The 25,745-nt window shown below is 49.7% G+C and overlaps 1 pseudogene; it reads left to right on the forward strand.

The window, feature by feature from the left end:
• The first annotated feature begins 1,464 nt into the window (after positions 1 to 1,464).
• Positions 1,465 to 25,403, forward strand: LOC128341974 (zinc finger protein 420-like; annotated as a pseudogene).
• Positions 25,404 to 25,745: the final 342 nt, after the last annotated feature.

A 25,745-nucleotide genomic window follows, 5' to 3' on the forward strand; every position in this document is an offset into this window, starting at 1 on the left:
GATGCTGGACTGGTAGGGGGCTCCACTGCGGATGGGCTTCTCCCTCCTGTAGTTTGGCCAGGCGTGGCTCTGTCGCCCAACTGCTGAGGCGGGAGAAAGCAACCAGGGGCCAGGGCTGGTCCTGGGTGGAGACTGACTGGGGCGCCTCCTCTTCCCTCTCTCCTGCCCGCCTCCCTCTAACCTACCCTCCATTTCTCTCCCCCGACAGCGCCCCACAAGCACCCTCCAGCAAGGGAAAGGGGGGAGCAGATGCTGTCAACCTCCGAGGTAGTGGTGTGCCCGAACCGGTCCGGCGGCCATTCCAAAGAATGGCCGAACTGCCGGACCGGTTTGGACTGGGCTGGTTCGGGTCCGGGTGGGGGGTATATCTTTAAGGGCGGGGAGGGCTTGCTTAGCCCTCCCGCCTCCTTGCCCCTGCCAGCGCCCGTATTTAACATTATAGGGGCGCTGGAAACCAGCCGCCCCCCCCCCCGCCGCCGCCACCGCCGCCGCCGCGAAATCACTCTTAAAAACATCCAGCCCTCCCTCCCTCCCAGCTAGCTGCCCGCCCGCCCCCCCACCCACCCACCCAGTCGCTCACCCGGTCGGTAGATACTAAGCGAGAGGAGCTCCGGCACAGAGCTCCTCTCGCTAGGAAGGCCTCCGGGAGAATGGTGGCTTGCGCGTGCATGCGCGCGCCGCAAACCACGCCGTTCTCCGGAGGCCCGGTCTACCCGCCGGGAAAGGGCCGGGTAGACCGGGCCTCCGATCGCTGGGTAGACCGGGCCTCCGATCGCTGGGTAGACCGGGCCTCCGATCGCCGGAGTCCCGGTCTACCCAGCGATCGGCGGCCCGGTCTACCCGGCCCTTTCCCGGCGGGTAGACCGGGCCTCCGGAGAACGGTGTGGTTTGCGGCGCGCGCAAGCCCCCATTCTCCCGGAGGCCTTCCTAGCGAGAGGAGCTCTGTGCCGGAGCTCCTCTCGCTTAGTATCTACCGACCGGGTGAGCGACTGGGTGGGTGAGGCGGCGGGCGGGCAGCTAGCTGGGAGGGAGGGAGGGCTGGATGTTTTTAAGAGTGATTTCGCGGCGGCGGGGGGTGGCGGCGGCGGGGGGGGCGGCTGGTTTCCAGCGCCCCTATAATGTTAAATACGGGCGCTGGCGGGGGCAAGGAGGCGGGAGGGCTAAGCAAGCCCTCCCCGCCCTAAAAACAAGGCCCCCCTTCGGTGCCGGTCCGGACTTCTCCGGACCGTGCACATCCCTACTCCGAGGCTCCCCGCAAAGGAGGAGGGGCCGTGGCAGGCAGTGACGTCATGCAGCCCCCTTCCCAGCCGTGGCCATCCAAAGAACTCGCCGGGACTCTCGCGCTCTCGACTCCGCCCCCACCCCCCTTCTCTCCCCCGCCGCCTGAGAGATCCCCCTTCAGTGGCCCCTCCCCTCTGCCTGGAGGACCGCTGGGCAAGGGAAGAGAGTCGCGCTGCCTAGAGAGCCCGGTGAGACGCAAGGCTGGCCCTGCAAGCAGGGACTTCCCGTCCCGTCTGGCTTTTCTCACCAGCAGCACCAGCAGTAGCTTCTTGGGCGAAGAAACCGGTGAGTGCCAAGAAGGGAAGGGAGGACCCGGGGTGCAAAGTACCCCACCCCCTCCCGGGACTCGACAGGGAATGCAAGGCCAGGCAGGCAGGCCAGGGAGAAGAGAAGCCCAGCAATTGGAGGGGCTGCCGCTCAGGGGCAGCAGTCTGGCAGAACTCCCTCCTGCTTCAATCCCTGGCTGGCAGCCTCTCCATGTCTCAGCAGGACTGGGGAAGAAGACGCCTCATCGGCAGCTGGATGGAGAGTGTGGCTCTGTAGAAGGAGCTCTCTAGCCAGTCTTCCCTCCTCTGGGATCATGTCAGAGAGATCTTTCTCCTGGTGGTAAGAGGAGCTGAGAAAACTGGGGCCGTAGCTCAGTGGTCAAGCATCTGCTTGCAGACAGAAGGTCCCAGATCTCTCCAGGCAGGGCTGGGAAAGGCTCCTGCCTGAAAACGCCACTGCCAGTCGGTGTAGACAATACTGAGCTAGATTGCTCAGGGGTCAGATGCAGTATAAGGCAGCTTCCGATTGCCCCTAATGACCCCTGGAGGAGCCCCACCAGAGAAGATTGAGCTGGATGCACCCAGAATCTGAAAGAGTAGAAGTTAAAGTAGTCTTGAGGCTGCAAGGTCTTCCCCTGGAATTCTGGTGGGAGCTGTCCCCCTATTGGGCACTGGAAAATATGAGGGATGGTGGTAATTGGTGCTGAAGCTGAGAAATGCTGAGAAACAACAACTCTGAAATGTACTGACCTTGAAAACACTTCAGTTCCACTGATCACCACTAGGAATCAATATTCCTGTAATCTATCCTAGTATATACCAATAATCTAGCCCAGTAGACACTGTTTCTGTTTGAACTCCATAAATGGAGGAGTATCTGCACCCCAGCAAGTATGAAGAAGGGGATTGCACGGAAAGGCTCTTGATAGTAAAACAATGGAGAAAGCAACACTCAGTGCTTTGTCCATGTGTTGCTCAGTTGTATGAATCCAATGCTAAACTGTGTGAGCTTTTGAGTTATAGAAAACTCTTTATCAAGCCTAATTTCCATTTTTTTTGAAAACTTATATGACGGTTAGGGGGGACTGTTCCTGATTTAAAGTTTAATGGAACTGTGTTGGTCTTTGATGCTCTCTGATTTTGCCTCCCCTTTCCCCCCCTCAGGGAGAAGCTGGAGTTTGAACGTGAATTATATGCTTGTCTAGAAACTATATTAACTTTCAACGCCACCAGCAAACTTGCCTTGGCCTTGTGTGACTAAGCAGTGGCTTCCTCACACTCTTCTTGCCCTGGGCAGCAAAGTAGCATTAGAGGAAGAAGAGCTTTTGGGTGTGTTGGGAGCTTAATTTGAGCACAGAGAGACCATGGATTTGCACAGCCCAATAAATAGTGAATTGGGGAAGGGAGAAGAAAAAGGCCCGCAAGTTATCCAGACTGGCAATGATAAGGAATTCTGGGAAAGAACTTTGCAGAAGATTCTGGGAGGAGACACCACCAGCTCAGATGTCCAGGTCAGGAGATTCAGACAGTTCGTCTACCAGGAATTTGAGGGCCCCCGAGAGGTTTGCAGCCAACTCCACCACCTTTGTCATCAGTGGCTGCAGCCAGAGAGACACACGAAAGCTCAGATGCTGGACCTGGTGATCCTGGAGCAGTTCCTGACCATCCTGCCCCCGGAGATGGAGAGCTGGGTGAGAGAATGTGGAGCGGAGACCAGTTCGCAGGCGGTGGCCCTGGCAGAAGGTTTCCTCCTGAGCCAGGCAGAGGAGAAGAAGCAGGAAGAGCAGCAGGTGAGAGAGTATTTCATCCAGGTAGTTGCAAGGGGCTGGATGTGTGTGGAATGATGTCCTCAAAAGTTCCATCACTTGCCCATTTTTGTGCAGAAATAATCTGAATTCTGATCTCCCTAGGCTAGTAGTTCAGTTATACGTTGTGTGACCACAAGATGTTTGGCGTTTCAGAGACTGAGATGATTGTCTCAAAAGTAGAGCCAAAGGCATTTTTTTTCAGTGCATGCAGAAGTTCAGAACATCCAAAACTGGTTTGTTAATAATAGAAACTGCAGAGAAACAAGTCAAACGTGCTTCAGTCAAAGGTGCTCCCTTCTGACTCTGAAAGCCACAGAGGAAGTTTTGGATCTTGCAGGAGGACCTTGAGCATTTACCTTTCTGCTAATATTGATGCAGAAATCGGGAGGGCGTTCTTATGACCCACCCTACCCGGTTAGGGCAGTGCAAGCTTGTGTAGGGCTGGCTGTCAGAACTGCTGGGATCACTCCTGATCGGGGCACTCCTCTGGCAGGTAGCCCACATTGGAAACCCAGGCTAAAAGTGAGGTAGGACAACGCCTAAAAAACTGGGCGCCGGGAGTGGCCACCATAGAGCCCGACTGCTGAGCGGCCCTTCTACATTGTAGTAGGTTGGCTTTGCACTGCCCACACAGGGTATTATGGGATAAGGGAGGTCTTCTGATTCCACCTTGGGTGACTGCTACAGTGTCGTTTATGTGGGCATGCAAGTCATAGCATGTCAAAGAAATGACGCTCATGATGGGGAAGTTCAACCGATCCTGCCTTCCCCCTCCACTCGGGGGAGCTGCCTAAGTGCCTTGGGTTGTGTGAATGTTCTTAATGTTTTATTTCCCTTTCAGGAGTCTGTGAGCTTTGAGGAGGTGGCTGTGTGTTTCTCTGAGGAGGAGTGGGCTCTGCTGGATCCAGGCCAAAGGGCTCTGCACAGGGAAGTCTTGGAGGAGATTTCTGGGCATCTGGCCTTTCTGGGTAAGCCTCCCTCCTTGCCTTGGCTGATGGATGTAAGAAAACTGAAAATTCTGCTCTTGTCAGTCTGTAGTAATGCACTGGGGGATCTCAGTGGCTTGTCCATGTTCCTTGGATATGCTCCTTATTTGAAGAAAAAAGTGGTTGGTTGCAACCAGAGCTGAGAAGACAACTTTCCTTTTGAGGAAGAGAGGGATCAACAGGTAGATACTTGGTGCTGTGGTGGGTGATGGGTGATGGCAGATCAGGCTGTGAGTTCTCCCTGGCAGACATTTACTCGGGCTGAATGTCACCCACTTGGAAGATCTGACAGGGGAGACAGCCAAAGAATAGCTGAAGTGATTCTATCTGCAGGGTGAGAGAGGGGATTTAGCAGTCAAAAAAAAGGGTGTCCAAGCTGTGCAAAATGCATCCTGGCTGCCAGCTGATATAATTCAATAGATGGGTGGGCAGGTTTTGCCCTTTGGCTTCTCTTGAACTACAACTCCCATCTTCCCCAGACAGGATAAATGGCGGCTGGGGGTTATGGGAGATGTAGTTCAGCAAATGCTGGAGGGCCCACTTTGCCCACCCCTGCAATGGAGGTCGTTTTCTTCTAGCAGGAGCTGCCTTTCCGTTGCCTCTTTGGCACGCTTGTCTCCTCACAGCAGTCAGCTGGGCTTGCTCCTTGGGGTGAGACTCAGTTGCTCCCTCACTACGTTCCTCTCTTTATTGCTGCAGGTGATTGGAGGGAGGGAAAGAAACCGGCCGATGGAGCGAGAAGGAGAACCGAAGGGAGCCAGAAGTGGAGGCAGTCTAGTCCTTCCGAAGGGCCAGACTTGCATTCCATCCCAGTCCCAGGAGAATGCCACAAGGGAAGCAAAAGGAATAAGATCTCTCAGGATGTAGAAACCTTGACTAGTCAGCCGCATCTGAGCAGACGTCCCACAATCCACACAGGAGAGAAACCCTATATCTGCTCAGAGTGTGGAAAGAGCTTCTATCAGAAGGCAGCACTCACTGTCCATCAACGAATCTGCACAGGTGAGAAGCCGTTTAAATGCTCGGAATGTGGAAAGTGCTTCAGTCAGAAAGGAACGCTTATTTCCCATCAAAGAGTCCATACAGGAGAGAAACAACATTCCTGCTCAGAGTGTGGAAAGAGGTTCCGTCGTAAGGCAAAACTTACTAACCATCAAAGAGTCCATACAGGAGAGAAGCCATATATCTGTTCAGAGTGTGGAAAGAGCTTCACCCACTCTGATGATCTTATTTCCCACCAAGGAGTCCACAGAGGAGAAAAACCATATATCTGCTCAGAGTGTGGAAAGAGGTTCCGTCAAAAGGCAAAGCTTACTCAGCATCAAAGAGTCCATACAGGAGAGAAGCCATATATCTGTTCAGAGTGTGGAAAGAGCTTCGCCCGCTGTGATGGTCTTATTTCCCATCAAAGAGTCCACACAGGAGAAAAACCCTTTACCTGCTCAGAGTGTGGAAAGAGCTTCAGTCATAAGTCAGGACTTAATATCCATCAAAGAAACCACACAGGAAAGAAACCATATATCTGCTCAGAGTGTGGAAAGAGCTTCAATCATAAGTCACAACTTAATGTACATCAAAGAATCCACACAGGAGAGAAACCATATAAGTGCTCAGAGTGTGGAAAGAGTTTCAAAGATAAGTCACAACTTACTGTCCATCAAAGAGTCCACACAGGAGAGAAACCATATACCTGCTCAGAGTGTGGAAAGAGCTTCAATGATAAGTCAGGACTTACTGTCCATCAAAGAATCCACACAGGAGAGAAACCATATATCTGCTCAGAGTGTGGAAAGAGATTCCGTCAGAAGTCACAGCTTACTACTCATCAAAGAGTCCACACTCTAGAGAATAGACAAAGGTGAATACTAACCTTAGTTGACGTTCCACAGAGATGGGTTAGTACTAAGACCTGACCTTGTCTTTCTTCTAAACTAAATTAAATTTCCAAACATATAAGTCAAATTGCCTTCTATAACTCACAGAGACCATACAGAATTTCTCAGTGAGCTACGGGAAAGTAGAAGACAGAGGGTATAAATGCATGACAACATTTCTCCTGAAATCTGTGCTTTTCAAGAGGAGGAGAGATCCAAATCCTTCCTTACTCTAGGGAACCTAAATTACACACTGAGATTCCCTTATGGTCTCCATGCTCGTCTCTCCTTTTGCTCCCAACACCTTCTCCCACTTCCTCTTCCTTGCAGCAGGAATCCCCCATTTCTGGTAAAGCCCCAAATCTCCCTCTTTCCCTTCTACTCAGGACTCCCAGAGACCGGAACCAGGTCTCTGCGCAAGCACATAACCCAAGTGTGATGCACAGAGATACAAAGGAGGAGGGCAGGTTTCCTACCTGTGCCTGTAGTTGTTCGAGTGGCCTTCTGTGCATTCACACTATTCCTGAGCTTTAGTCAAAACCTAAACCTTACATTGCAGGAAAGAATCCGCACAGGTGAGAAGCCTTTTAAATGCTCAGCATGTGGAAAGAGCTTCATTCGGAGTGTCAGGCTTACTGTCCGTGAAAGAATCCACACAGGAGGGATGCCATATAACCTGGTTCAGAGTGTGGGAACCTGTTTAAAGATGGGAGTTAAGATGCTATGAGTTTTCATTCGTGCTTTAAAAGGTGTGGGAAATAGCAAGTTATGGTGCCCATCTAAACTTCCATGCCGTATTAACTGCAAAGGCTTTGTACCGTCTTCTATATTCTGGTTTAGAAATGAGGTTCCATGTGCACACAACTTTATGCACAAGTAGGCCTTACCCTTACAAATATACCCTTGACCTTATCTGTGAATAGACCTGTAACCTTATTGCTGAGAAGCCTTCCATCCTTGTTGCAAATAGACCTCATCCTTTCTCATGGGTAGACCATCCACTCCTGCTCGTGAATAGCTCTTGTATTCTTGTCTACGAGTTGAGCCCACACTTCCAGGTAACGTTCAGCATCCTCTCTCAGCCCTGCCGTTGACACAAATCTGGTTGGCAGGGACCAGTGCCAGGACCTTCTCAATGGTGGCTCCTGTCTTTGGAGCACCCTGCCAGAAGGCCTTAGTCAAGCTCCCTCTTTGCCTCATTTTAAAAAGAACTTAAAGACCTTACATAAGAACAGCCCTGCTGGATCAGGCCCAACCCCCTTCTAGTCCGGCAACCTGTTTCACAGAGTGGTCCACCAGATGCCAACAGGAAGCCCATGGGCAAGGGCTGGGGGCATGCCCTTCCTCCTGCTGTTACTCCCCTGCAACTGGTATTTAGAGGCATCCTGCCTCTTAGTCTGGAGGTAACATACTCCTCAGACTAGTAGCCATTGATAGACCTGTGCTCCATGATTTTGTCTAAATGCCTCTTAAAGACATCCAGGCTGTTGGCTGTCACTGCATCTTGTAGCAGAGAATTCCATAGGTTCATTATGCGTTGTGTGAAATACTTCCCTTTTGTCGGTCCTAAATTTTTTGGCAATGTTATGCAAGTGGGAGAAAAAAATATCTCTCAACTTTCTCCACACCATGCATTATTTTATAGACCCCCTATCATGTCTCCCCTCAATCGTCTTTTTTTTAAACTAAAAAACCCCAGATATAGCCTTGTCTCATAAGGAAGGTGCTCTAGGCCCCTGATAGTCTTGGTTGTCTTCTTCTGCAACGTTTCCAGTTCTACAATGCCTTTCTTAAGGTATGGTGACCAAAACTGTACGCAGTACTCCAAATGTGACCATACCATAGTTTGTATAAGGGCGTTATAATATTAGCAGTTTAATTTTCAGTCTCCTTCCTAATGATCCCTGGCATGGAATTTGCCTTTTTCATAGCTGCTGCACATCAACACTCTTTCAACAAGCTGTCCACCATGGCCCCAAGATTCCTCTCCTGGTCAGTTGCCAATAGCTCAGATCCCATCAGTGTATATGTCAAGTTGGGTTTTTTTGCCCCAATATGTATAACTTACACTTGCCAATATTGAACCACATTTGCCATTTTGTTGCCCACTCCCCCAGTTTGGAGAGATCCTTTTGGAGCTCCTTGCAATCTCTTTTGGGTTTCACAACCCTAAAATCTGCAAATTTGGCCACCTCACTGCTTACTCTAATTTCTAGATCATTTATGAACAAGTTAAAGAGCACTGGTTCCAGTATAGATCCCTGGGGTACCCCAATTCTTACTTCCCTTTATTTAGGGAACTGTCCATTTATTTCTACTGTTGGAAGAAAATCTAAGATGGAAGAAAGAAATCTAAGATGGAGAAGTGACCCAAAGTCTTACTCCCTGTCTGTATTATTTGGGACAGATTCTGTGAGTGCAAAACAAACAATAGCCTCTCTGTGGCTTGAAGGTTGGACATGCGCAGTAGCAAGAGGTCTGCAGCTGTACAATGTATGGGTACTCATTCTGACCAAATGTATTTGGATAACTGATAAGGCTTTGGTGTATAATCTGTAAACATCATTTTGTGTGGTTCTTCTTCTCTCACCCTGGTGATTGATGAAGACCCAGTACCATGATCAATAAAGCTTTGAATTGGATGGAACAGTGCGGTCTCTACCTCTAATCAACCCGTTGGAGATTTCTGCTACACTACCCTCTGTTTCCTGTTTTTTAACTAGTTACCAATCCATACATGAACCTATCCCCTTATCCCATGACTGCCAAGTTTTCTCAAGAGTTTGATGAGGAACTTTGTTGAAAGATTTTTGGAAGTCCGCGTATACTATGTCAGTGGGGTCATCTTTATCCACACACTTGTTGATACTCGCAAAGAACTCCAAAAGGTTGTTGGCAAGATTTACCTTTACAGAAGTCATGCTGGTTCTCCCTCAACAGGGCCTGTTCTTAAGAACATAAGAACACCCCTGCTGGATCAGGCCCATAGTCCAGCATCCTGTTTCACACAGTGGCCCACCGGATGCCACTGGGAGCCTACAAGCAGAAGCTGAGGGCATGCCCTCTTTCCTGCTGTTACTCCTCTGCAACTGGTACAGAGGCATCCTGCCTCTGAGACTGGAGGTGGCCTATAGCCCTCCGACTAGTAGCCATTGATAGACCTCTCCTCCATGAAGATATCCAAACCGCTCTTAAAGCCATCTAGGTTTTTGGCTGTCACCACATCTTGTGGCAGAGAATTCCACAAGTTGATTATATGTTGGGTGAAAAAAGTAGTTCCGTTTGCTGGTCCTAAATTTCCTGGCAATCAATTTCATGGGATGACCCCTGGTTCTAATGTTATGTGAGAGGGAGGAGAATTTCTCTATCCACTTTCTCCACACCATGCTTGATTTTATAGACCTCTATCATGTTTCCCCTCAGTCATCTTTTTTCTAAACTAAAAAGCCCCAGGTGCATTTACTTTTTATTATGACTTTTGTCTTATTCATTGAGATGCAATGTTTTGTTCATATGCATGTGCAGATACTATCTGCAAGATAATTGCTATTGTTATCTAGCTATTTTAGGCTACTAATTGTTATTGTTATCCATTTATTCTAGACTATTAATATAGCATCTTCAGGTATAGATAAATGGATATATGTGTCTCGTTCATTTCCTCCACATAGATCTCTGGATCTTTAAATGCAGCACAATTTGTGTTTTTGCAATTATTGGCATCTTTTTCGTGGCCCCTTTGTCTCCACACTTTGCACGGTTTCTTTTTCGTTTTTCCTCCTGCAACCTTGGAGAAGCTGCTGCCAGTCTGTGAAGACAATACTGAGCTAGATAGACCAATGGTCTGACTCAGTATATGGCAGTTTCCTATGTTCCTGTCTGGAGCTGGGAGGCCACCACCCTCTCAATTACCTTGCCCAACCACAGAACGTTGGAGACAGGCCTGTAGTTACTCAGCTCTAAGGGATTCAAGGCAGGCTTCTTTAGAAGTGTTCTTCTAATTGCCTCCTTAAGACAAGGAGGCATACTTCCCTCTCTTTACTCTCTTACAACAAACCCCCTGCTAGATAGTATAAGCCATATACTCTAACATCTACTCTTCACCGACTGGCAGTGGCTCTCTAAAGTTGCAGGCAGGAATCTTCCCAGCCTTACCTGGAGATGCCAGGAACTGAACCTGGGACTTTCTGAATGCAAGCAGATGCTCTAGCACTGAGCTGTAGTCCACCCTAAATAGGGCTCGCATGTAGTATCCTGTCCAAATGCAAACCAAGGGGAACCCTGCTTCACAAAGGCGACAATTCATGCTCATAACACAGGACCTGTTCTCATCCCCATCGATTCACCCTTACCCCTTCTATTCAGATGTGGGGGGTGCCCTCATCTTGCTATCTCCCCGCTCCAAAGGCAGAAGGTGGGGATAGGGCAGGAAGGTGCTGGGCGGCTCCCCTCTGCCTTTGGAATAGACTACAATCTTAAGCAAATTAAAAACTGGGGGGACCCATGTTGTGTGCATGCCCAGATCATGGGTTCTTCCCCACATGCACAGATTCTGCTGACCCCCCTCCTCCTGCCCACCACCCCTCTCTCTCTGCTTCTTCCCATCCTCCTTTCCCACTAGCTGGCAGTGGCAGCAGCCAGAGCCAGCCAGCCATGTCCTGTCCTCCTCTCCCTCCTGATCGTCCCGCCCTGCAGATCCAAAAGACAGAAGGAAGGGGAAGTTGGAGTAGCAGGAAGTGAATAGCCAAACTAAGTTGAAGGCCTCTTGGGGAGATGGACTGGGTGGCCACTTAGCATTGAGATGCAATGGGGTGGGGGGTCACCAGCTGAGAGGCATGAAGTGAGTGCCCTTCAGCCCTCACCCGTTGGTTTGCGCCTCGAAGCAGAGCCTAGTCTAAAGTAGTACTTCTGGGTGGGGCTGGGGGGAGAGGAGCAAAAGCACAAACTCAGTGGGCAGCAGTTGTAAGGGATTCCCCACGTTCCCTCTGGTCTCCATGCACCCGGCCTTCAGAAGCGGCTGCAGTGCTGAGCTGGACGGTAGCAAGGTTCTCCGCCACATCAGACCTGGAAGAGTGGGCCAGCCTGTGGGAAGGGAGAGCTGGACTACGGCACGACTGAAGGTGCATAGAGGGGATTTGAGCCAGACCTGCTCATGCTCTTTCCAGGGGATGGGTGTGAGAGTGCAGATGGGCCACGAGGGGCAGAACTGGGGAAACACAGACTTGGAGAGCCAGAAGATATCTTTAGAAGTCAAGAGTTTCCAAACAAGCCAGAGGGAAACCAAGCTAGGAAGCAGAGGAATCAATCCATTTCTTGCCATGCCAGTGTGGGGACGTTCTGAAAATTCCAATTCATCAAGATGAGCCAAAAGGAAAGGGAGCGAAGGTCTGCTGAGTGTGTGGGGAAACCTTCTACCACAGAAACATGCCCGTTGTAGGAGCATTTCCAGGTCTAGTTTTGCCCCAGGATGTTCTAGAAGTTGGAGTCACCATACCCCACTCTAAAGATGCAACTTCTGTACCTGAAGCTGTTTCTAGGCAACACAGTTTCATTCTCAGTATGAGCCATGACAAACTTTATCATTTTAAATAAAAACTACACACATTCAACACTACTACAAGGACAAAGCTCATACTAGGGCAAAGCTCGTACTTAACATTTTCCTGTGCTCTGCCCCCTGCCCCGCCTAAGGTTTCCAAAAAAAGAAGAGTTTGCAACAGTCCAACGCCGGCAAAGTCTCTGAGAAAAGAAGTTTGGTACCATGGTATGAACTAATCCACCTACTTTCCCTTCACTATAATTTTATGTCCCTGTGGGGTACTAGAGCTGCCTAATGGCACAGTGGGGAAATGGCTTGACTAGCAAGCCAGAGGTTGCTGGTTCGAATGCCCACTGGTTTGTTTCCCAGACTATGGGAAACACCTATATCAGGCAGCAGCAGAGGCATAACTAGGGGAAATAGAGCCTAGGACAAGCACTGAAATTGCACCCCCTGTCCAAGCATCTGACACCCATCTTTCAGATAACTTTACCATAATATCAGCTAAAAAATACAAGTCAAGCTTCTTAATCTTTTAATATTTCAAAAACTATTTAGCAGTGGACGTAGCCAGATCAAAAAATGCTGGAAAACTACACATTTCAGTATGCTGGGGCTCATGAAATACACAAATACTTGGAAGGTAGACTTGGAAAACTAAACAGAATTGCCTGTCTAATTCTCTACTATGCATTGTAGCATCGCTAGTACATAAGTTAAAAATAAATAAATGGAGAATTTTATTTTTCCCAGATACTCTTAAAATAATTAAAGGATATGCAGAGTAAACTGTGTCACTGCTTGGAATATATTTTAGTATTTCAGAAAGACAGTTAAAATAAGAGAAAGAGAGCAAGAAACTCCCAGTGGGCCTTAATACTAAGGATTTCACACTAATTCAAAGACAAACTCACCATTAATAGCCATATTATTAAGACATCACATTTAACTCACTTATCACAAGAAGCAAAGTAAGAGCAAATGAATACAATCCTAGCTCAAAAGCTTCAGCTCAGTATTCACAAGCCCTGATTCTCTGTACATAGTGCCAAACTAAATATAAATACAGTGACTTATATTATATTAAATTATTATTATTTTAACCTGTAGCCCCTTCGGAGAGCTTCCTAAAAGCCATGCAGGGGGGGTGTCTTCAAAGGTTCCCCTTCCCCCCTCTGGCCTCTAGGGCCTCGCAGAGATCATTTGAGCATGTGCGGTGGCCATTTTTAAAAATATGTTTTAAAATAAAAAATGGCCACTGAAAACAAAATGGCCACCATGCATGCTCAAATGACCTCTGTGAGGCCTGGCATGACCTAGGGTCTCACAGAGGCCATTTGAGCATGCACGGTGGCCATTTTGTTATTGGCGGCGATTTTTTAAAAAAAATTAATTTTAGAAAATGGCACCCCCCTTCAAGTGGCACCCAGGGCATGTGCCCTGCATGCCCTACCCTAGATACACCCCTGGGCATCAGTGAAATAGGAAGATGCTGAAAGGCATAATCTCATACTGCATGGGAGATGGCAATGGTAAACTTCTCCTGCACTGCAAAGTTTTTCAGGGGGAAATGCACACAGCCACCATCTTGAAAGGGGTTGTAGAATTCATTTATGGATTTAAGAAGGGGTTAGACAAATTAATAGATGACAGAGCTATCGGTGACTCCTAGCTCTGGTGAGAGCTAGGAGTGAGAGAGGCAGGTTGTGTTCTCCCCAATTACCTCCCTAATAAATCCTGGTTCTTATCTTCTTTTAGTTTGTGCTTTGCATAGGACTGTCACTGACTGCTGCTCTTGATTTCAGAGTCTTCTGCCTCCTCCCCAACATTTGAGAATATTTTAATATATCTAAAAATTGAGCTAGGGTGAGAGGAAGCCAGTCACCTAGGGAGACATGACTGCATCCCATAGCTGAAGTACAGAAATCATTTCTGCAAGACATGGTGATGACTATTTGATAATCTATATACTTAATTCCTGTAGACGTGCCGCTGGGGATGCATGGGGATGTGTGGCGAAACTCTTGCAAGAGTGGCAGAACCCTTGCGAAAATTCAGCTTTGGGTGCATGCGGCAGGACGGGGTTGGCTGGCCAGCTGAATGAAGGAGCTGCTGCTGTTGAAGGAGGCTTGCGGCTGGTCAGCAGACAAAGCCCCGCTGGCCGGCGGGCAAACAAACTGGGAGGATGGGGTGGGGTGGGAAAGAACTGGGGATGGGTGGGAACAAACTGGGGCGGGGGAGTATGAAACAGATCTGAAGGGGGGAAGAGTCAGGGAGAACTAGGGGCACAGATGCTCTGCGCCTGGTCAGCTAGTAAAACTTTTATTTGTTGGCTGTCCCATAATAATAGTTCTCTGGGCAGTTCACAAAGTAAAACCATCAAACAACAATAGAATAAAACATACCATTAAGAGCACATAAAATAAAATAAACAAAGCCAGTTCTGATATACAGTAGAACCTCGCATTCACGGAGCTGCTATTTGCAGTTCCGCGTACTTGTGGGTGTCTAAATGACACCCTTTTTCAGTATTGGGGGGTCCCTTTAAGAGGCAGGGAGGGTGCCTCTTACCTGCCCATCCCTGCCTTGCTGCTTTCCGCCAGCTGGCACGCTCCCCCAAAAGTGTTGGCTCGGGGCTGCAGTGTACCTCCTTGCAGCCCCAGTCAGCATCGTACCAGAAATGGCCGGCGCACATGCACATGGCACACATGCATATCAGCCATTTCCGGTACGATGCTGACCAGGGCTACAAGGAGATACCGGCGGGGGGGGAAAGCAGCAGGGCAGGGATGGGCAGGTAAGAGGCACCCTCCCTGCCTCTTAAAGGAACCCGCTGCCTCTGAACTGGCTCAAACACTGAACCGGTTCATGCACATCCATAAAAGGTGTGTGGTTAATGCATGGTGGAGATCTTGCAGGGGAAAGTGCTCTCTTAGATAAGCTGAGATTGTTGCTCAGCCTCAGTATGGAAGCCTCCAGGGAAGAAGAATCATCTCCACTGCATGCGGCAGATTGCTGCTCCACCGTCGAAAGAGTGGGTGACAGTTAAGAGGTTCTCCCTCACATCTAGCCCAGGAGCATAAGGAGCTGCCTTATATGGAGTCAGGCTTTTGGTCCATCCAGCTCTGCATTGTCTACACTGACTCTCTCTCCAGTGACACTGACTCTCTCTCTAGCAGTTCTCCAAGGTGGACCGTCTGCATGCAAGCAGATGCTCTGCCATTAAGCATCGGCTCTATCCCCTAAGGGGAATATCTTACAGCAAACAGTACTTGTGCCCATCCAAATGTAAACTGGGACAGATGCAATTCAGCAAAGGGGGCCATTCATGCTTGCTACCACATCACCAGCTCTCTTCCCCCAAACTCTGCTTCCTTGCAGTTTCAGCCCACTCAGTGGCATAGGGAGACTCCCAGTGGTCCCGAGATAAAGTTGTTTTGGGGGCTCCCCACACACCCCAGCTCCGAAGTCACACCCCTACTTTCCAGCCTCACCCTGCTGTGCTTCCCCCTCTATTTACCTGTGGCGACTGGCGGGCAGCCGGGTTTCTTGGTGCACCGGCTTCTCTCCGGATGGTGTGCTGGATTCTCCCCAGCCGGCACGCTGGCTGGGGGAATGGAGAGGCAGGTGCATCAGCTGGGGAGAAGCTGGCACGCCAGCCGGAGAGAAGCTGGTGCACCAAGAAGCCCACCCACCAGCCGCCTCCCCTTTCCCCGGCCAGCGCACCCTGACTTCATGGCATGTGACACTCTCCCTACTCAATGGGGAGGCCTGCATGCAGGTGCAGGAGAAGCCAGCGCACCGGCCAGCGAATGGGGAGGCCTGCACGCTGGCCAGGGAGGAGGGAGAAGCCCGCCCACCCCGCCACCAGCACCAGCGGTAAATGGGAAATGGCGGCAGGCAGGCTGTTGGCACGGGCACAGGGCCCTTGTGGACCCCTTGACCCTCCGGGCCCAGGGACATTTGCACTCCCTCGTCCAATGGACGCTAGGCCCATGAGCCCACTGGTCCTCATCCAGAGAATGCAGCAACAAAGAACAAGTCCACTCCTCTGTTACAGCTCTTCAGATATTTGAAGGCTGCTATCCACTCTCCTCTTAGTATTGTCTTCTAAACAAGTGCTCCTCTGACTCTCCTTCATAGGACTTGCTTTCCAGATCCCTCATCATTTTGGCATCTCCAGGTAGGGCTGGGAAAGACTCTGGTCTGAAATCCTGCAAAGCTGCTGCCAAACAGTGTAGACACAGCTGAGCTGGATGGACCAAGGGTGTGTCTGACTCAGTCTAAAGCAGCTTCTTACGTGCTGTGGGTTTCCCGCAGCATCTGGATCCAAGTTAAATGTGGATCACTGCTTGCTCCCTTCTCCCTGTTTGTGAACCCCCAAAGGCTTTTCTTTTCCCTTCTCAACCAGGGGGCTAGGGAGAGGAGGGTGCAATGGAGCCCCCTTCAAGGTTTGGAGCTGCATGTGGGGGGAAATCTGAAGGCACTTTGTCCCATTTTCCCTCTTTCTTTATCTGGAACTGAGATGAAGCAGTTTCAGGAGAGGAAGAGAAGCAAGAAATCCCAACATTAAGTCCAAACGGAGACATCGAGAGAGCCTGAGCTCTTCACTAGACACCTTAAGAACAGCCCTGTTGGATCAGGATCAGGCCTATCTAGTCCAGCATCCTGATCCACACAGTGGCCCACACCAGATGCCCCTGGGAAGCCCTCAGGCCAGATAAAAGGCCAAGGAGCTAAAAGGGGATTCCTTTTGCTGTATCACCTAAGAAATATATATATATTTTAAATGTTCATCATGCAACCCTGTGCAGTTTACTCCAAAGTAAATCCCACTGGATTCCAATGGGACTCTACACCCCTAAGTGAGCTTGCCAAGGACGGCAGCCTGGGCTTCCACCAGTTTGCATGAGGAATAACAGGAATCGTCCTATCGAAACCTGGGCTAGATCTGCATTGCAAGCGTCCAAATGTCAGCGTGTGTGTCTATAGAAATAAGGTGGTGCAGAATCTAAGGGAAACTGGAAGGAGCTGAGAGGATCCCACTTCCCGCTTCTTCCTTCAGGGAAGGAGGACCCCCTCAAGCGGCAAGGGACCCCGGAGGGGGCGGACGGGCTTCTCCCTCCTGCAGTAGGGCCAGGCGTGGCTCTGCGGCCAAGGTGCTGAGATGGGAAGGTCTGAAAGCATTGCAACCAGGGCTGGTCCCGGCTGGAGACTGGCTGGGGCGCCTCCTCTTTCTTCCCTTCCTCCAGCAGGAGAAATGTGATGTCTCCTCCTCCTTCTCCTCTCTTGGCCTGGCTGGACCGTCGCCTGCTCTCAACACCCCACATACACCCTCCAGGGGAGAAGAAGATGCTGCTGAGGCCGGCAATCTCCAAGGCTCCTTCCCCAAGAGGAGGGGGCCAGGGCAGGCAGTGACGTCATCCCCCCGCGCCGACAATCCAAGGAGCCCTCCAATCCAAGGAACCCTCCACGACTCGCGCGCCCTCCCCGGCCTGAGATTGAGATCCCCCTTCAATGGCCCCTCCCCTCTGGCTGGACTCTGGAGGACCGCTGTGCAAGGAAAGAGAGTCGCGCTTCCTAGAGAGCCATCACCTGAGAAGGCAAACCGGCAGCACTGCGAGCAGTCACTTAATGGCTCGTCTTGCTCCAGCGGTTGATTCTCAGAATCTGGTGAGTGCAAAAGTGAGGATCTGGGGTGCAAGGGAGCCCCCCCGCCCCCGGGACCAGACAGGGAAAGCAAGGCCAGGCAGGCCGGGGAGGAGGCTTCGGGAAGTCCCCGGAGGAGAGAGGCCCATCAATTGGAGGCGCTGCTGCTCAGTGCAAGTCTGCAGAGCTCCTGCTAGGCATGCAGAAGCTCCCAAGTACAATCCCTGGCTGGCAGCCTCTCCATGTCGCAGCAGGCCTGGGGAAGACGACTCATCGGCAGCTGGACCGAGAGGGTGGCTCCGTAGAAGGAGCTCTCTAGCCCGGCTTCCCTCTGGGATCATGTCAGAGAGATTTTTCTTCTGGTGGTAAGAAGAGCTCCACTTTGCCTGCAGAAAGCCCCAGGTTCAGTTTTTGCACCAACTCTCTATAGGGCTCGAAAAACTCCCGCCTGAAACCTTGGAATGGCCACTTCTGGCCAGTGTAGACAATTCTGGGCTAGATCGATCAAGGGTTAGACTCAGAGGTAAAGGTAAAGTGTGCTGTCAAGTCGGTGTTGACTCCTGGTGCCCACAGAGCCCTGTGGTTTTCTTTGGTAGAATACAGGAGGGGTTTACCATTGCCTTCTTCCACACAGTATGAGCTGATGCCATACAGCATCTTCCTATCTCACTGCTGCCCAATATAGGTGTTTCCCAGTGTCAGGGAAACATACCAGCGGGGATTCCTTTTGCTTGTTAGTCAAGCATTTCCCCACTGTGCCATTTAATTTATGATCGTGGACCTAAAGGCCTTTGAAAGCCCTCCCCCCCAGTATTTTTAACATGACCACAACACCCCAAGACAGACTAAAAAGGATTTGGGGGTCTCTAAGGGTGTGGAGGCCCGGGACTTCAGCCCCAAAGTCCAGGGGTGAGAGCGCTTCTGGTCAGACTCCATATAAGGCAGCTTCCGATCTACCTAATGGTCCCTGGAGGAGCCCTACCAGAGACGATTGAGCTGGAGGGACCCAGGATCTGAAATAATAGAAGTTAGCTGAGTCCTGAGGTTAAGAGGTATTCCCCACCAGCAAATGCCACTGGAAGGATGCTGTGTTGGGCCTGGATAGGAAGAGCACCTGCAGGCTTGCATGCAGAAGGTTCCAAGTTCCCTCCCTGGCATTGCCAAGATAGGGCCGAGAGAGACCCCTGGCCTGTGACTTTGGAGATGCCACTGCCAGTCTTTGTAGACAGTACTGAGCTAGATGGACCAATGGTCTGACTTGGTATAAGGCAGCTTCCTCTAGTCTTATGTCCACACCTTCCCACTAAATATTAGAGAATCATCACTTTTAAGAGGTGCCTGTTTGTTCAGTCAGCAGGGGTTATCCCCTCCCTCCAAAAGTCTTTTGCTTTCTCCTGGTGGGCCTTCTTGGCTGGGAGGCTCTGAATATGGGTGATGCCTCCTCTTTGAAATGGCCACACTGAGAGTAGTGGAACTCGAACCAAGGGATGGAAATGCCTTAAAATGCAAATGTTGCTTTCTTAGCCCCCCTCCGCTTTCTCCTGTTTGAGACAGATGCGATGTTAGCCAAAGCAGCCCCTTTGCTCCCAGAGTCCGTGACGGCTCTGTTGGTGACCCGGCAGCAGCCGCTCTTCAGGGGGATCATGAAGGAGAGGGATGGAGACGCCATGGCACTGGGTAAGGATGCAGGGGATGTATTTTGACTAGGCTCTCCTTTCTTGAGAAACTCCAGGGCTGCTAAGGGGTTCCCCTTGAGCCTGTGTGCTGGAGATGCTTCTCTTGAGCCTGCTGAGTAGAGCTCCAACACAAAGCTTTGCATGGAGCCAAAAATGGCATGAAGAGAAACTGATTTCACTCCAGCCACTGAAATGCAAAATGCCCCTCAAGCCCAAAACATCTTTCCTCTCCTTCTAGGCAGTGAAATGATGCTGGCGACTCCTCCCAGAGCTTGTCCTCTTGGTGGTGGAGTGGAAACAGTTGCTGTGCACTCATCGGATCAGGTAGGAGAAGAATCACTGGGGGGGAAGAGGGGCAGACCTCACCTCTCTCTGGGCCCCATTGAACCTCTTTCTTTCCCTTTGCTTCAGTCAAAGGTGCTCCCTTCTGGCTCCAAATGCCACAAAGGAAGTTTTAGATTCTACAGGAGAACTGTGGGCCAATTTGGCCTGGTTGATGCAGAAACATTGATGCAGAAATTGGGAGGGCGTTTTCACAACCCACCCTACCCAGGTAGGGCAGTGCTGGCTTGGCTAGGGCTGGTTGTGAGAACTACTGGGATCGCTCCCAATCCTGGCACTCCTCTGCCAGGAAGCCTACATTGGAAACTAAAAGTGAGGTAGGAGGTCACGTGCACACTTCCTCCCTCACTGCCCGGTTGTATGTCCTATTGGGGCGCTAAAAACGGCCACTGGGTGTGGTGACCATAGAGCCCTGACTGCTGAGCGGCCAGGGAGAGGAGCCCTTCTGCACTGTAGCAGGCTGCCTTTCCACTGCCCACACAGGGCATTGCGGGATGAGGGAGGATTTCCTCCATCTGATCCCACCTCAGGCAATTAAAGCAATGCCGCTCAAGAGAGCTTGTGACCTGTGGCACCCTGGCCAAACTACACTCGTGGTGGTGGGAAAGTTCCATTGATCTTGCCTTCCCCCTCAGCTCTCCCCAGCCTATGCGCCGTGTGTGGTGTGAACGATCTTAATGTTTTATTTCCCTTTCAGGAGTCTGTGAGCTTTGAGGAGGTGGCTGTGTGTTTCTCCGAGGAGGAGTGGGCTCTTCTGGATCCAGGCCAAAGGGCTCTGCACAGGGAAGTCCTGGAGGAGATTTCTGGGCATCTGGCCTTTCTGGGTAAGCCTCCCTCCTGGCCTCGGCTGATGGATGTAAGGAAGCAGAAATGTCTGCAATTGTCAGTCTGTAGCAATGTACTGTGGGATGTCAGTGGCTGGTCCATGTTCCTTGGGTGTGCTCCGTATTTGAAGAAAAAGGTGTTTGGTTAAGAAAGCGAGCACCCTCCTAACCTCATTTTTCTGCTCGTGTGTAAGCCACGGCTGCTTGCAACCGCAGCTGGCAGACAAGGGGGAGGGGGATCCTCATAATGAACCACACACGTACACGGTGCATTATTGGAGTTCCGAGGGTGGGGTGATGTTGGACACCCTCCTTGTTTAAGGAAAAAAATGAGTTGGTTGCAATCAGAGCCTACAAGACAACATTCCTGAAACCCTCAATCAAATGGTAACACCTCCACAACGTCCCAAGCTGGCCAGACTGTGAGCTCCCTTCAGCCTTTGCCTCGTGAACCTGTTGCAACCGCATTTGGTGGTGTCCAACACATGGTCTGGAGGCTGGCTCCTGGTGAGGTGTAAGAGCGAGCTTTCCTTGGGGTTGGGGCTTTCTTACCTGCACTGGGGTTGATAGGGATATTTTGGGCTTCCTCAACATCAGGGTTCCTAACCTGTGGTCCTCCATACATGGTGGACTCTAACTCCCACTATCCCCAGCCAGGGGATGATGGGAGTTGTGGTTGAGCAGCATCTGGAGGACCACAGGTAGGGAATCCCTGCTCTGCATGACAGCCTTCCTGGGACTATTCGTCAGCAAGAGAGCAAAGAAGAGCCACCTCCAGGCGACTAGCTGAATCTTCTTGTTCCAGGCACTCACCCTGGCTCTCCTGCTTCATCCCAGTGTGTAGTAGTGGAAAGATGACTTGCCCTTTCTCCTCAGAGGCAAGAGGCCTCTAAATACCAGTTGTAGAGAAGCTGAAGCAGGAGAGAGGGGATGCCCTCACTTCTTGCCTGTGGGCTTCCTAGAGGCATCTGGTGGGCCACTGCATGGAACAGGATGCTGGACTAGATAGGCCTTGGGCCTCATCCAGCAGGGTTACTCATGTTCTTTTTTATTTTATTTTATTTTATGTTTTTATTTTATTTTATTCCTTGCCGCCAGAATTGTAGTAAAATTTTTATAATCCACGTCCAATAAGGATATAGGCTTATATGATTCAGGATGGGTAGGATCTTTTACTTCTTTATGAATGAGAGAGATAAAGGCCTCTTGCCAGGAAGCTGGCAAGGTATCTTATGTTCTTATGTGGCTGAGTGCAGAAGGGCAGTTCAAACAGAGCTGCTTGGTCTGCCTGAAGATCTGTTATCGTTGGATTCCCAAGAACTATCTGGTTTCTTTCTCTCTGAAGGAAAAATTTCAGGTCCTAAACTTGACCTCTCACTTGCAGGCTGCAACTGTGTAGGAAGGAGAGCTCGTCTTGTGGTATCCCTGGTATCTCGAAGACAGGGCCAAGAGAGATCCCTGCCTGTCACCTTGGAGAAGTTGCTGCCAGTCTGTGTAGAGAATTCTGAACTAGGTGGTCCCGTGGTATGACTCAGTATATGGCAGCTTCCTATGTTCCAATGAAAGGGAGGATGCGTTTCTGGAGTGTTCCGAGGAAGAAGAGGGGTCAGCAGTTGGCTGCTTTGCTGTGTAGTGAGCATCATTCTCAGGCAGATCAGGCTGTGAATTCTCCCCAGCAGACCTTTTCCTCGGGTTAAATGTCACCCACTTGAAAGTGCTCACAGGGAAAATGGCCCAGGAATAGCTGAAGTTAGCAAAGAAAGAGGGAGTTTTTAGCAATCAAAAAAATGGTGTCCAAACTGTGGAAAAATGCATCCGGTGGAGCAAGTGGCTGCCAGTTGATACCATTCAATAGACAGCAGTGGGCAAAGCAGGCCCTCTGGCAGCTGTTTAACTACAACAGCCATCTTTCCCAGCCACCATATGTTCTGGCTGGGGATGATGGGAGTTGTAGTTCAGCAACAACTGGAGGGCCCACTTTGCCCACCCCTGCAATAGAGGCTTTTTTCTTCTAGCAGGAGCTACCTTTCCACTGGCTCCTTTGTATGGTTGTCTCCTCACAGCAGTCAGCTGGGCTTGCTCCTTGATGTAAGACTCGGTTGCTCCCTCACCATGTTCCTCTCTTTATTGTTGCAGGTGATTGGAGGGAGGGAGAGAAACAGGCCGATAGAGCAAGAAGGAGAACCGAAGGGAGCCAGAAGTGGAGGCAGACTAGTCCTTCCGAAGGGCCAGACTTGCATTTCATCCCAATCCAAGGAGGATGCTATAAGGGAAGCAGAAGGAATAAGATCCCTCAGTATGTAGAGACCTTTACTAGTAGGTTGACTCATCTGAGCAGATGTCCCAGAATCCTCATGGGAGAGAAACCATATAGCTGCTCAGAGTGTGGAAAGAGCTTCAATCAGAAGTCAGGACTTACTGTCCATCAAAGAGTCCACACAGGAGAGAAACCATATACCTGCTCAGAGTGTGGAAAGAGCTTTAGTCAAAATGTAAACCTTACATTTCATCAAAGAATCCACACAGGTGAAAAGCCTTTTAAATGTTCAGAATGTGGAAAGAGCTTCACTCGGGGTGACATGCTTACAGTCCATCAAAGAATCCACACAGGAGAGAAACCGTATAGCTGCTCAGAGTGTGGAAAGAGCTTCAGTCAGAAGGAAGGACTTACTGTCCATCAAAGAATCCACACAGGAGAGAAACCACATACCTGCTTAGAGTGTGGAAAGTGCTTCAGTCGTAAGGAAACACTTACTGACCATCTGAGAGTTCACACAGGAGAGAAACCATATACCTGCTTACAGTGTGGAAAGAGCTTCAGTCAGAAGACACCACTTACTGTCCATCAAAGAATCCACACAGGTGAGAAGCCTTTTAAATGTTCAAAATGTGGAAAGTGTTTCTCTCGTCGTGACAAGCTTACTGTCCATTTAAGAATCCACACAGGAGAGAAACCATATACCTGCTCAGAGTGTAGAATGAGCTTTAGCTACAAGGAAGCACTAACTTCCCATCAAAGAGTTCACACAGGTGGGAAACCATATATCTGCTCAGAGTGTGGAAATAGCTTCAATCATAAGTCACAACTTACTGTCCATCAAAGAGTCCACACAGGAGAGAAACCATATTCCTGCTCAGAATGTGGAAAGAACTTCACTCGGGGTGACAAGCTTACTGTCCATCAGAGAGTCCACACAGGAGAGAAACCACATACCTGCTCAGACTGTGGAAAGGGCTTCAATGATAAGTCAGGGCTTACTGTCCATCAAAGAGTCCACACAGGAGAGAAACCATATTCCTGCTCAGAGTGTGGAAGGAGCTTCAGTCATAAGGCAACACTTACGTACCACCAGAGAGTCCACACAGGAGACAAGCCATATACCTGCTCAGAGTGTGGAAAGAGCTTTAATCAAAACCTACAACTTACATTACATCAAAGAAACCACACAGGAAGGAAACCGTATACCTGCTCAGAGTGTGGGAAGAGCTTTAATCAGAAGTCAGGACTTACTGTCCATCAAAGAGTCCACACTGGAGAGAAACCATATACCTGCTCAGAGTGTGGAAAGAGCTTCAATCATAAGTCAGGACTTACTGTCCATCAAAGAGTCCACACAGGAGAGAAACCATATGGCTGCTCAGAGTGTGGAAAGAGCTATAGTCAAAAGCTAAACCTTATATTACATCAAAGAATCCACACAGTTTAGAGGCCTTTTAAATGCCTTTAAATGTGGAAAATGTTTTACTCAGGTTTTCAGGCTTACTGTCCATCACAGAATCTTCACAGGAGAGAAACGATATATATGGTTATGAGTGTGGAAAGAGCTTAAGTTGGAGCAAAAATTTCCAATTGCATCAAAGATTCCACACAGGTAAATGGTGGACCAGCTGTTGGACTGGTTCCCAGACATTCAATGTCTCAGCAAAATGTGACCAACACGGAAGTCCCGTTTTCAACAAAGGAATGTTACTGCCTTTTTGAATACACTGATATGGGAGGCGGGAGTGGGGAGTTAGAAAGGTTTCTCTGGACAGATTTATGTGATGAAGGCCAGAGGCATGAGATGTTCCATTCCTTCTACCTTCGGTGTGTAAGTTTTGATTGGACTAATGAGGCTGTGCTTGCTAGCTTGGAAACCAAAGGGGGTGGGGGCGGGTTCCTTGAATTGGGCTTGTACAGCTAGGCAATACAGGCACCATGTTAATTTTCACTCCATTTGACAGTCCCACTTTTTGAACCTTTTGCAAGTATTATTCTATTGCTTTGCATAAGTTTGTTGTATATAATAAAGACTTTATTAGAAGCCCAATGGAAAGGAGCCTATGTGCTTCTTTTCGTTCAAATGATATCCCTGTATTAACGGTTGGTGTTTGTTTCATGCTTGAAGAGATGTTGACCAGGAGAACTCACATGTTCCTGGCAGTTGCACCTTTTACACGAAAGAGTTTCATCTTGACTCAGTCTGTATTTCTAGGGGTGAATGACCTTAACACAGTGGTACATATGCTGGTAACCTCCAGGCTTGACTACTGTAATGCACTCTACGTGGGGATACCTTTGCACATAGTCAGGAAACTACAATTGGTACAGAATGCGCCTGCCAGATTGGTCTCTGGGACAACACGAAGGGAACACGTCACACCAGTTTTAAAAGAACTGCACTGCCTGCCAATATGTATCTGATTGAAATACAACGTGCTGGTTCTTGCCTGTAAAGCCCTTAACGGCTTGGGTCCAGGCTATTTAATAGAGTGCCTCCTCAGCCCTGAACCCTGCTGCCTGTTACGATCTTCTGGAGAGGTCCGGTTATGGTTGCCACAAGCTGGTTTGGTGGCGACATAGTTCTGGGCTTTCTCTGTGGCTGCCCCAGGGCTATGGAATATGCTCCCTGCTGAAATAAGAGGAACTCCTTCTCTGTTTGTTTGTTTTCAGGAAGAACCTCAATACTCTCCTGTTTTCTCAGGCTGTTTATTAGAATTAATTTTAAACGTTTAAAAAACTTTTTAAAATCACTATTTTTTCCTCTTGTTTGTATTATGTAATGTATTGTAATTTAATCTGTGACTTTTAAATATTTTAAATTTTGTACACTGTAGAGAAGTACATATCAGGCATTATAAAACATGATTAAATAAATTAATTAATTAAGCCAGTGAATCAGGATTCTGGAAGTTTATGTGTGTTTTCTCTCCACAGGTTCTCCCATTGATGAGCCGACTAGGGCAATGAAAGGACCTGATTTTTACCCTCCTCTCCTCTACCACCCACCCCCTATGGCCAACTCCCCTCCAGGCAGCAGGAGAAGTGGAAAGGTGCAGGGTCCCTGCAGCTGCCTGCCGCTTCCCTGCACCGCTCCCACTGTCTCCGGAGCCCCTCTGCTTCTGCTGGGGTCAGGTGTTTCCTGGGCTGGAGAGTGCATGTGCGCCCTGATAGAGACACCGGGTGCATGTGCAGCCTCCTTCCCAGCAGGGTCCTGGCCCTGACAGACGCAGAGGGGCT

The sequence above is a fragment of the Hemicordylus capensis genome, chromosome 2, assembly GCF_027244095.1.
Source record: "Hemicordylus capensis ecotype Gifberg chromosome 2, rHemCap1.1.pri, whole genome shotgun sequence".
Lineage (NCBI taxonomy): Eukaryota > Metazoa > Chordata > Lepidosauria > Squamata > Cordylidae > Hemicordylus > Hemicordylus capensis.